Here is a 12618-nt window from a genome sequence, read left to right as displayed (position 1 = left end):
AAAATTGTTTTAGGAGCAAAAGAGTAAATGTTTTAGATTCCACAAATTCATGAAGAATACGGTGCACTTTCAGTTTATCCTCAAAATTAGGCCTTTTAGACCAATAGTCTTTCAGATGAGAAAACTGAGGCCAGAATAGGGGAAGGAACTTGTCCAAGCCATTTAGTAAATCACGAACAGGGCCACGACTAGCCACCAGGCTGCCTGGGTGCCAGGGCAGTGCACTCTCAGGTAAAGAGCTTTGGAGAACCGAATTAAGGCAATCGAATTAAGCTACCTGGCTCACACAGAGATCAAACCCAGGACCAAGGACATCTTATTATTGCTTTCTAATCTGAGCTTCTAAAGAGCCCCATCTGGTACAAGAACCGTGAGCAACAAAAGATCTCCTCATTCCAATCAGGTTCAGTCCTACCTCCTGGTCTCTTTGGTTATAGCTAAACAATAGTTCCTTGTGGAAAATTCTTGTTACTTTCTCTCCCCATTATTGCTTTCACTCCTCTAAACTTATACTGGACACTGTGTTTGTTTCATGAAATTCACAGAAGTTATGGCTGGAGTGAACTGAGGATAGGAAGAAAAGGAGAAGTGGGAAAGTGAGAGAATGGGTTTCCTTGAACCCAGGGGCCAAGCTCAGCCCAACCATATGCAATACTTTGGGCTATATCTCCAGGAGAATGCTCATCTTCAACAGATTATGCAGAGGCCTGCTGTTGACCAGATACCCTCCAAGGACCACTTCCTCTAGTCTGCAACTTTCTTGCTCTGCAAAACCACAGCTGAGGTGGCATTTAGTACATGAATGATGTCATGTAACCACTACCTCTATATAGTTACAAAACATTTTCACCGTCCCAAAAGGGAACCTCATACACATTAAGTAATTACTCATTCCCTCTTCCTCCCAGCCCTGGCAACCACCAATTTTCACTTCTTCTCTATTGATTTACCTGTTCTGGATAGTTCATATAAATAGAATCATACAATATATGGCCTCTGGTGTCTGACTTCTTTCACTTAGCATGAAGTGTTCAATGTTCACCCAAGTTGTGGCATGTATCACTACTTCATTCCTTTTTATGGCTGAATAATACTTCCTTGTCTGGGTATACCACAATTTTTTTAGTCAGTCATCCACTGATGGATATTATGGCTATTTCCATCTTTTGGCTATTTAAGTAGTACTGCTTATGAAGATATGTGTGCATGTATTTGTTTAAGTACCTGTTTTTACTTCTTTGGGGTGTATATCTAGGAGTGAAATTGCTGGGTCATATGGTAATTCTGTTCAAATTTTTGAGGTACTGTGTGACAAACTTTTAATATTCTGACTTCTCTTGACCACTTCTCAATCTCCATAGCAATATTCTTCCACCCCACAGTTGGTAAATATTCGGGAGATAATAATTGGTTTTAAAATTAGTCTATTTAGTCTAAAATTAATCAAATGCAACTTTTCAAGTAAGTGTTTCTGCAAATTCATCATGAAATGCTTTCAAAATCAAACAGGAAATTATTTTTAGATTATAGACCAGTATTCCCTACTAGAACTTTTGACACTGTCCAGTATGGGAGCCATTAGGTACATGTGACTATTGAGTACTTAAAACATGGCTATTGAGGCTGAGGAAATGACTTTTACATTTAATTTTAATTAAAACTAAAATTTAAATTTAAATATCCACATGTGGCTAGTGGCTACAACAGTTATAAACTGCATTCTCAATATTTTTCCAGCAGAGTAAAAACTGAAACTTACCTCCAAGTACTAGTTATTTTTCACATTATTGAAGGGAAATAGCCTTGGATATGCTAAAAAATAAATTTACTTTTCTTTGTGAATATCAAACATAAATGCTCAATGCTGGTAAGATTAGTGGAAAAAAATAGTATTTTCAAATAGTGTAGTGGCAATGTAAATTCATTCATTCAAGCATTCCTTTATCCATATTATTCAATAAACCTATTAGTTGAATGCTTATTATGTGCCAGGCACTGTGCTATGTGCTGGGGACACAGAGATGACTAAGACATGATCCCTCTCTCAAAAGCTCATAGTCAAGTAGCTGGGGAAACACAAAGTTGCAATAGGATGTGATGAAGCTAATGGTTTTCCTTTTTTAAGCACTGACTTGTCAGTGCTAAGGACTTTTTATACATTATTTCATTTAATCCTTGCAATAGCCCTGTGTATTAGTCATGGTTATCCCCAGTTTACAGATAAGGAAGCTGTGGTTTAGAGAAATTAAATAAGTTGATAAATTAAATAAGTTGCACCATGAATGCCATAATTGAGGTGTATACAAGGTATAGTTCTTGCACAAATAAGGGAGTAATTCACTATGCTTAGACTGCAGGTAGGAGTGGGAGGAGCGAAACTGCTGGATTTTGAAGGATTAGCAAGGCGTATGCCCCACAACAATCATTTTGGTTCTATAGCTTTAAACTTTTTTCACATGATTTGACCCAGTAACTCCACTTAAGGGAATTTATCTCAAGGAAATATCCAAATTAAGGAAATAAAAAAAACCTACATGAGTGAGGGTGTTCATGTCTCTATTATTCATAATACTGAACAATTGGAAACAACCTACATGTTTAACAACAGGTGAATGGTTAAATAAATTATGGTCTCTTACTCTATGGAATATTAATGCAACCACCGAAAAAATTTAATGATAACTAAGCAGGCCATGTAGCAACATCAAAAATACTTATGGTATGATGCCATGTGATAAAAGCAAAATCCCACATTATATATTAACTATGAATGCAATTATGGAGCGTATGTTCAGGCTGTGGGATCAAGGGCAAGATTTTCTTTCTCTTTTTTACAAAATGTTATTTAATATTATTTTATTTTTTACTACGAAAAAAGGGGGAAATTTAAAAAGAAACATCAAGTCTTTTCCCCTGATTTTAAAGTAACTTTTACTTGTTCCAAATAGTCATTTTCACTGGAAAATTTGAGATTCCTTTTAAAATGGATCAGATATGGAAAATATTGTGTGGTCCACTCTGTATTAGCCAACTCAGAATCAGTCTCTGGGTAATGAAAGTAAGTTGAGAATTGTTTTCTTTGCACATGTTTGAGCGGTCTTGATTTCATCGTGAGATACAACAGAAATCATATCGCTGTCAAATATTTGCTGATGTTTATGAGGCCATGGGTTTGGAATAAGAGAACTAACGAGTGACAGTCATTCCATTTGCAAAGTGCCTTTCTCCTGGGACCAAAGTAAAATACTGAGTGTATTTCTTTTTAATTTACGTGATAACATTAATATAAATCGAAGTCTTGATTTTGATAATGGGCTGCTGCTGATAGAGAAATGTGGAAGAGAGAAGTATTTGTTTTTCTTAAGTTGTTGGGATGACACAGTTGTACAAATAAAATCTCAATAATGCTGTCACCTTGGTGTGATGTGTGGTAAGCTCTTGAAGCACAATCCCTGTTTACTAATGGTACTGCCTCAAGTCTGAGATAAGCAGTACAGAGGTACCATTTTTGTTCAGGATTCATTTCTCATCCAACAAACATAGCTGACCATTAGACCTAATATGACATATTGGCTAAGAGTCACACAGACCAAACTTCAAATCCTGGTACCACATTTGCTAGCTGTGTGACCTTGGCAAGTTACTTCACCTTTCTATGCCTCAGTCTTCTCATCTGTAAAAAGGGAAAAGTAATAGAACCTACCTCATGAAGTTGTTTTGAGTATTATCTGAGACAATACCTAGTGCTCAGCATAGTATCTGACACACACTAATAGCTTAATAAATGGTAACCACTATTATTAGCATGTGTAAGATACGGTGATAAGTAATAGGTTGATTACTTGTCTTTTTCCTCGATTATATTATAAACTACTTGAGGGTAAGGGGCTATGTGTGACTTGTTTACCATTGTAATCCCAGGCCCTAGTACATGGTTTGGGACACAGTAGTTGCTCAAGAAATATTTTTGGATGTTTTGTATTCTTTTATGAGATGGTTAGTAATATGTGGTCACAAAAAGAGGCAGAGGAGAGGCTCAGGAAAACAAATTTATTATGCTCAGGAGTACGGGAGGCACTGCACACCTCACCCCACAGGGCCACATGAGGAAGACACCAAGGTGGTCAGGAGGCAAATGACAGGAGCAAGGGAAAGGTTTAGGCCCTGGTCTTTATTGTGATTTTTGGCTGGAAAGGCAAGGCAGGACAGGGTAAATACTTTCAGATTGGCTAGTTTGAATGGGCTTTGGGCTACAGTGGTGGTTCCTAGTTGTCCAGGCACTGGGATGATTAATCAAGAGGAATATTGACTTCTGGGGTGTTGGGGCCTGACAGCGGAGTTATGCCTTTAGATTGGTTTATTTGCATATCAAAGGCACACTCCTGGCTAGGTGTGTTTTTTTCATACAATAATCAGTGTTTATTATTATTTATTTTTTTAAATTAAAGTTTATTGGGGTGACAATTGATAGTAGTTACATAGCTTTCAAGTGTACAATTCTGTAATACCATATTGTGTGTTCACCAACCAGAATCAGTTCTCCTTCCATCACCATATATTTAACCCCCTTTTACCCTCATCTACCACCTCCTCCCCACTTACCCTCTGGTAACCACTAAACTATTGTCTTGTGTCTATGAGTTTTTGTTTCTTTATTTGTTTGTCTTGTTCCTTTGTTGTTTTTAGTTTTATATCCCACATATCAGTGAAATCATATTGTTCTCTTTTTTTTTACTTATTTTGCTTAGTATAATAATCTCAAGATTTATCCATGTTGTCGCAAATGGCACTATTTCATATTTTCTGGCAGAGTAGTATTCCATTGTGTGTATATACCACATCTTCTTTATCCAATCATCCATCGAAGGACATTTTGGTTGTTTCCATGTCTTAGCCACTATAAATAAAGCTGCAACAAACATTGGAGCACATATATCTTTATGGATAAATGTTTTCAGATTTTTGGGGTAGATACCCAGTAGAGGGATTGCTGGGTCATGTGGTAATTCTATTCTTAATCTTTTTAGACACCTCCACACTGCCTTCCAAACTGGCTGCACCAATCTGCATTCCCACTAACAGTGTATGAGGGTTCCTTTTTCTCCACAGCCTCTCAAACATTTGTTATTATTCATCTTGTTGATGATAGCCATTCTAACTGGTGTGAGGTGATATCTTATTGTAGTTTTTATTTGCGTTTCTCTGATGATTAGTGATGTTGAGCATTTTTTCGTATGTCTATTGGCCATCTGTATGTCCTCTTTGGAGAAATCACCTTCTTTGGAGAAATGTCTATTCAGGTCATCTGCCCATTTTTTAATTGGATTTTGTTGTTGTTGTTGTTGTTGAGTTGTATGAGTTCCTTTTATTTTAGATATTAGCCCTTATCGGAGTCAGTGTTTGCAAAACTCTTCTCCCATTCGGTTGGTTGTCTCTTTATTTTGTCGGTGTTTTCTTTTGCTGTGCAGAAGCTTTTTAGATTGACATAGTCCCATTCATTTATTTTAGCTTTTACTTCCCTTGCATTTGAGGTCAAATTCATAAAATCCTCTTTGAACCCAAGGTCCATAAGTTTAGTACCTATGTTTTCTTCTATGCAGTTTATTGTTTCAGGTCTTATGTTTAGGTCTTTGATCTATTTTGAGTTAATTTTGGTACAGGGTGACAGATAGCAGTTTAGTTTCATTCTTTTGCATGTGGCTTTCCAATTCTTCCAGCACCATCTATTGAAGAGGTTGTCTTTTCTCCATTGTATGTTTTTGGCTTCTTTGTTGAAAATCATCTGTCCATATTTATGTGGGTTTATTTCTGGGTTCTCAGTTCTATTCCATTGGTCTGTGGGTCTGTTTTTCTGCCAGTACCACACTGTTTTGATTATTGTTGCCCTGTAACACAAGCTGAAGTCAGACAGTGTGATACCTCCAGCAGTGTTCTTTTTACTTAGGATTGCTTTGGTTAGTCAGGGTCTTTCATGGTTCCATAAAAATCTGATAATTTTTTTTCTATTTTTTTTAAAATGTCACTCTGATTTTGTTGGGGATTACATTAAATCTGTATATTGTTTTGGGTAATATGGCCATTTTAACTATGTTGATTCTTCCAATCCATGAACATGGAATGTCTTTACATTTCTTTGTGCCTTCTTCAATTTCTTTTAAAAATGTCTTATAGTTTTCAGTGTATCGGTCTTTCACATCCTTGGTTAAGTTTATTCCTAGGTATTTTATTCTTTTTGTTGCAATTGCAAAATGATTTTTTAAAATTTCTTTTTCTGAGATTTCATTGTTAGTGGACACTTGTAAGTTGTTTCGTAGCCTGTAACTTTACTGTATTCGTTTATTGTTTCTAATATCTTTTTGGTGGAGTCTTTTGGGTTTTCTATATATAACACCATGTCATCTGCAAAAAGTGACAATTTAACTTCTTCAGTCTCAATTTGGATGCATTTTATTTCTTTTTCTTGCCTGACTGCTCTGGCTAGGACTTCCAATACTATGTTGAAAAGCAGAGGTGATAGGGGACAGCCCTGTCATGTTCCTGAACATAGAGTAAAGCACTTTTGGTTTTTCACCATTAATTATGGTATTAGCTCAGGGTTTGTCATATATGACCTTTATTATGTTAAGGGATTTTCCTTCTATACCCATTTTATTAAGTGCTTTAATCATATAATAAATGGATGTTGTATCTTGTCAAATGCTTTTTCTGCATCTATTGATATAATCATATGATTTTTGTCCTTTATTTTGTTTACATGGTGTATCACATTGATTGATTTGTGTATGTTGAACCATCCTTGTGTCCCTTGCATGAAGCCCACTCAGTCATGATGTATAATCTTTTTAATGCATTGTTGCATTCAATTTGCTAAAATTTTGTTCAGGATTTTTGGATCTGTATTCATCAGAGATATTGGTCTATAATGTTCTGTTTTTTCTATTATCCTTACCAGATTTTGGTATCAGGGTAATGTGAGCCTCATAAAATAAGTTAGGAAGTATCACGTCTTCTTCAATATTTTGGAAGAGTTTGAGTAGGACAGGTATTAAACCCTCTTTGAATGTTTGGTAGAATTCACTAGTGAAACCATCTGGCCCTGGTCTTTTGCTTTGGGGAAAGTTTCAGATGACTAATTCAATTTCCTTACTGTTGATCCATCTTTTTAGAGTTTTCAGTTCTTCGTGATTCAGCCTAGAAAGGCTATATGTTTCTATGAACTTGTCCATTTCTTCTGGGTTATCGAATTTGATGGTATACAATCCATCATATTATTCTTGGATGATCCTTGGTATTTCTGTGGCATCCATGGTAACTTCCCCTCTTTCATTTCTGATTTTGTTTATTTGTGTCTTTTCTCTTTTTATCTTAGTGAGTCTCTGGCTAAGCCTTTTACTATTTCTAAGAATTGGCTAGCCTTAGGAGGGTTAGACTCTCCCTATCCAAAAAAGTTTTTAAGATGTCAGAACATCATAATATACACAAAATTTAAAATATTTATAATACAGTAGAATGAATTTAATGACTGACTAGTTATTTTTGGAAATACCAGGAAGCATGAGATGTAGCCCCTGCTCTTCAGGAGTTTACAGACATTGTAGGTGGGTTGGAGAGGGGGCAGGGAGATGTGGACAGGCATCTGACAGTTTAAGGGAACAGGTACTCAACTTAAAACCAGAAAACCAGGTTTTGAGCACTAGTTCTGCTTACTAGCTATGTGGCCTTTGGAATGTCAGTTAACCTTTCTGAGCCTCAGCTTCCTTGACCCTAAAATTGGAATAATGATAATTAAAAACTTCACAAAGTGTTTTGAATTTATGTGATAAATATATATGAATGTTCTCTGTGAACTGAAAAGCTGTACATAGAACTAAAGAGTTGTTACTATTCTAAATAACATCAATGCTGTGCTAGAAATGGTAAGTTTCATATGGGTGGATCTTTTTCTCTATAAGAACTATAGGAGCTGCGAAAGAAAATGACCTCAGACTAAGTGTTCATTAGATTACTATTATTATATTAGCTTGTCAGTTAAAAATGATATTTATTATTCTTTATCACCTGTTAGAGATAGAGGATAAGGCTTAAGAAATGATCCACATTATCATGTCTAATCTTGGCTTAAATTGTTTCTAAGATTTGAGGCCATTGATTGGGAACTCTTGAGCTTGCCAAATTTTCTATCTGCTGTAATAATGAATGATATTGAAACCAATTTGGAAGTGTGATGGTGAAATTAAACTCAGGCATTTTTTATTATCTCCACTTTCAAGTCCATCCCCCGTCCTCATCCTTCCAGATGACTCTTCAAATTGTTTCAGCCCCTGAGCTGTGGTAGAAATACCAAACTGATTTACCTGAAGAATCGGAGGGGCAATTTAGGGTGTTTCTGGAAGAGAATACCATTTGAATTGTGAAGATTAATAAACAGAAACATCATTTACATTGGAGTTGGGAGGGTCTGTAGGCGTTCACACACCCTACCACTCATCATCAATTACCCTAAACAAGAAGAGACCTATATTTTCCAACTCTAGTAGGAAGATGTTTTCCTAATCTACTACTCCAGCAGGAAAAAGATCTTCTCCTCATCAGGCAACCACTCAGCCAATGAAAGATGGTTATAACTCAGTCAATGAAAAAGCACTATACTTTAAACTCCCAATTCCATCCAACAGACTGTTTACAACAACCTCTCTGAACTCCCCCTTTCCTCCATAAAAGAAAATCCCTCTTGTTTGTTCTCTGAGCTTCCACATGGTTCTCATTAGACCACATATCCAGAATTGCAATTCTTTGTTGTTCCAGAATAAACTCATTTTGTTGGAGAAATATCTGACTGTCTATTTGTTTAAAGTCAACAGAATCAGTAGACTGAATAAAGAAAAACCATCCTCATCAATGTGAGCAGGCATCATTCAATTGATTGAGGGCCCCAATAGAACAAACAGGCAGATGGAGGGTGAATTCTCTCTCTTTTCTTTCTTTTTTTTTTAACAGATTTTATCGGGGAATTGGGAAAGGGGAACAGGCAAGTTGCTATCTTTTTGTTCTTCAGCCTGGTTGTGGAGGACATCGCTTCACTGGCCCATGTTGGTATTATCATTGCGGTCTTTCCAGGTGAGGCAGTCGCTCGCCAGCCATTGGATGGCAGCTCATGGTGGCTCACAGCAGCTCACAAAAGCTCATGTTGCTGGCCAGCCCCACTGCAGCCTATGCCATTGCTGGCGACTCATGGCAGCCGAGCTCCAGGTCGAGCTGTTGTTCACCATCTTAGCTGTAGAGGGCAGTGTCACTGGCCCTCATGTGGGATCCAAACCAGAGCCCTGCGGCTCAGAGCTGGCGTCCCAAGCCAACTCCTAACCAACACGCCACTTGCCCGGCCCCTCTCTGTTTTCTTGAGCTTGAATGTCCATCTTCTCCTGCCCTCAGACATTAGAGCTCTTGGCTCTTAGGCCTTTAGACTCAGACTGAAATATGCCACCAGCTTTCCTAGTTCTCTAGCTTGCAGATGGCATATCTAAGCCTCCATAATCATGTAAGCCACTTTCTATAATAAATCTCCTTTTAAAGATCTATATGTATACTTTTGTTTCTATATCTCTGGAAAACCCTAATACACTTTCTCACTCACCATATCCAATTAATCACGCTGTCTTGTTGATACTACCTCTTAAATAACTTCTCTAATCTACTACCCATTTCTCTCTATTTCCTTGGCTGCCTCCCTAAAGTATTGTCATGTTGCTTAGAATTCAATAGAAATTCAATTAAAAGCAAAGTTTCTCAGCCTCCTGTCTTGCTTCCTTCTTACATATTCTCCTCACAGCTACCAGGTAATCTAAAATAGAAAATTGATCATGTCACACTCCATTGCCATGCCTTCATAATAAGTTTCTGCTCCAGCTTCATCTCTCACTCCCCACTACCCACCACTTTCCTACTCTGCATTGCCTAATTTTTCCATTCCTCAAGACCTTATATTCTCTCTTTTCTCATACTTTTGTTCTCCTTAGAATTTATTCCTGTCAGCTACTGCCTTTAAGTGGATAACTCTCATTCATTTCTCAGGTCCTAGTTTGTTTGTCACATTTTCCAGTATCCTAAATCAACCCTAAGTTCAGGCTAGATGCTTCTTCTAGAAATTCTCTCTCTCTCTCTCTCTCTAGCTCTCTCTTCCCCCTCCTTCTCTCAGTATCTTCCCTATTACACTGTATTTCAATTGTCCATTTATGTCTCTGTCTCCTCCACCAGACTGTGAACTCTCAGCAGTGAGTATTATGATGTATACCTAGATGCACCAATTCAGATATACAGATCAAAATGAAGACTGTGTGTTTCAGGAAAAAAAAGAACAAAAGAATGCTGCATTTTTGGAATTTAGAGAGATCATCTAGGAAACCCCACCTCCCTCCATTTCAGCATTCCTTTAACTGTTGTTTATTCAGTGGTTATGATGTTTTTCTTGACTTAGTGGTGGTTATTTTTTCCCATGGTATAAAATGTCTTCAGCTAAAGTAGCATTTATGAAAACCCCCAATGAGATGTGTTCTCTCCATAATCTGAACTCTTCAACAACTCCTTACATGCTTCTCATCATGATACGTAGTGGTGCAATTACGAGGTTACACATCTCCTACTTTGTTAACTTCTCGAGGGTAGGAACTGTCTTTCCTTTTTTATCCCCATCTCCTAGCAAAACACGTAATGTGTAGTAGTATCTAAGGCATACTTGTTGAATGAATGGATGCAAGAGACTAAAGGATTCATCTTGAGAGCAGAAAGTCTCATTTGTAGTTCAGACATAGGCCAGGACTAAACAACCTCTAATGCAATATACAGGATGCAGTCTCTAGACTGCTGTTCCCTGTTCCCACCAGTAGTCATTCTTCTTTAAGTGTTATGCATAACCAATTTTTCTCTAATTGGAACTTAAACAACTGCACCAAAAAAGATGAAGATAGATAAATTTGATTTCATTAAAATTAAAAACTTGTCAAGGTGGCAGTGTAGGTAAATGCTGTGCTTACATCCTTTCACAACCACATCAAAAGTACAACTGAACTATAGAACAACCATCCTTGAGAATCACCTGATATCTAGCTGAACAGAAGCCCTATAATCAAGGAAATACAGGAGAAACAATTTCGAGACTGGTAGGAGGGGCGGAGACACGGAATGGTTTGGTCCCACATTCATGTGTGGTAGTTAACAATCAGGAGGGATATCTCAGCTTCAGAGGTTCCCCCGGAGGAGGAACCCCTTGGTCCCAGCTCCATAACCAGTCTCCCCAACCCAGTGTTCCAGTGCCAAGAGGAGATAGCTCCACAACTTCTGGCTGTGAAAAACAGCGGGGATTGTGGCTGAGTGAGCCAGAGGGCTGCTGGAGTCCCAGGCACTCCTCTTAAAGGAAATACACATGGATTTACTTGCTGACGGGCTCACTGGGGCAGAGCTTGAAAGGTGACAGGGAGGAATTTAATTGTCTGGCTCCAGGGTAAGGGCTGGAGGGGCAGATTTCTCCCAGACAGAGCCATTATTTCTTTGTTGAACCCAGTCCCCTCCCAGCACGGAGACACAGGCAGCCACCATCAATGGAGCTAATAATGTTCTCCCTACCCTGGTGATTCCCTGAGACCTCACCCCACCCAACTTGCAGGTGTCCACCCAAGCCTCTTCCAGTGGCTTTTCCATACAAGTGGCTTTTCTTGGGTCATGCTGAAGACTTTCCTAAACTCTCTCAAAGGTTCACAAGCCACAAACAAGCAGTCCAAACCCTGGCACTACTGACATCTAGTCTCAGTTCACAACTTAGCCTCTCCCAGGCACCTCCAAACCCAGTGCAGGTGGAAGATATCTGCAAATTGTTTTGTGGCTCGTGCCCGTTGGCCCCAGGCAAAGCACAGGCAGAGGCTGAACTTGGCCTGTGGCAGGGTCCCTCCCAGGTGGCCCCAGGGCTGGCACGCCTGGTGGTCAACTTTGGACTGCACCTGAGCATCACTAGGCCACCTCCACGGACAATACACTCAAATGGCTGACTTGGCATGCACCGGAGCCCTGCTAAACTGAATCCTGCTCTCTAAGGTCAGCCCCTGCACAACAGCTCCTCCACTGTAGCCATGGCCAGTGCTCATAACCAATCAGCCTGAGGGTCAATTCCTCCTATTAGCACACAAACAGCAATCAAGGCTCAACTACATGAGGAGGGCACATACAACCTACACAAGGGACACACATGCAGCACCTGGCTCAGGTGACCAGGGAGACTGTGCCTCTGGGCCCCACAGGACACCTACTACATACGGCCACTCTATTAAGGCCAGGAGACATAATGGTTATACCTAATACTAGAAACAAGCAGAGAGGCAGCCAAAATGGGCATATAAAGAAACATGTCCCAAATGAAAACCAGAACAAAGCTCCAGAAAAAGAACTAGATAAAATGGAGATGAACAATATACCAGACACAGAGTTCAAAACACTGGTTCTAAGGATGCTCAATGATTTCAGTAAGAACTTCAACAAAGGATGGACTTAGAGACTATTATGTTAAGTGAAATAAGTCAGTCGGAGAAAGACAAATACCATATGATTTCACTTATATGTGGAATCTAAAAAACT

This window comes from Hipposideros armiger, unplaced genomic scaffold, assembly GCF_001890085.2.
Source record: "Hipposideros armiger isolate ML-2016 unplaced genomic scaffold, ASM189008v1 scaffold_341, whole genome shotgun sequence".
Taxonomy (NCBI): Eukaryota; Metazoa; Chordata; class Mammalia; order Chiroptera; family Hipposideridae; genus Hipposideros; species Hipposideros armiger.
The sequence above is the reverse complement of the archived record's forward strand: the minus strand, read 5'-3'. Positions refer to the sequence as shown.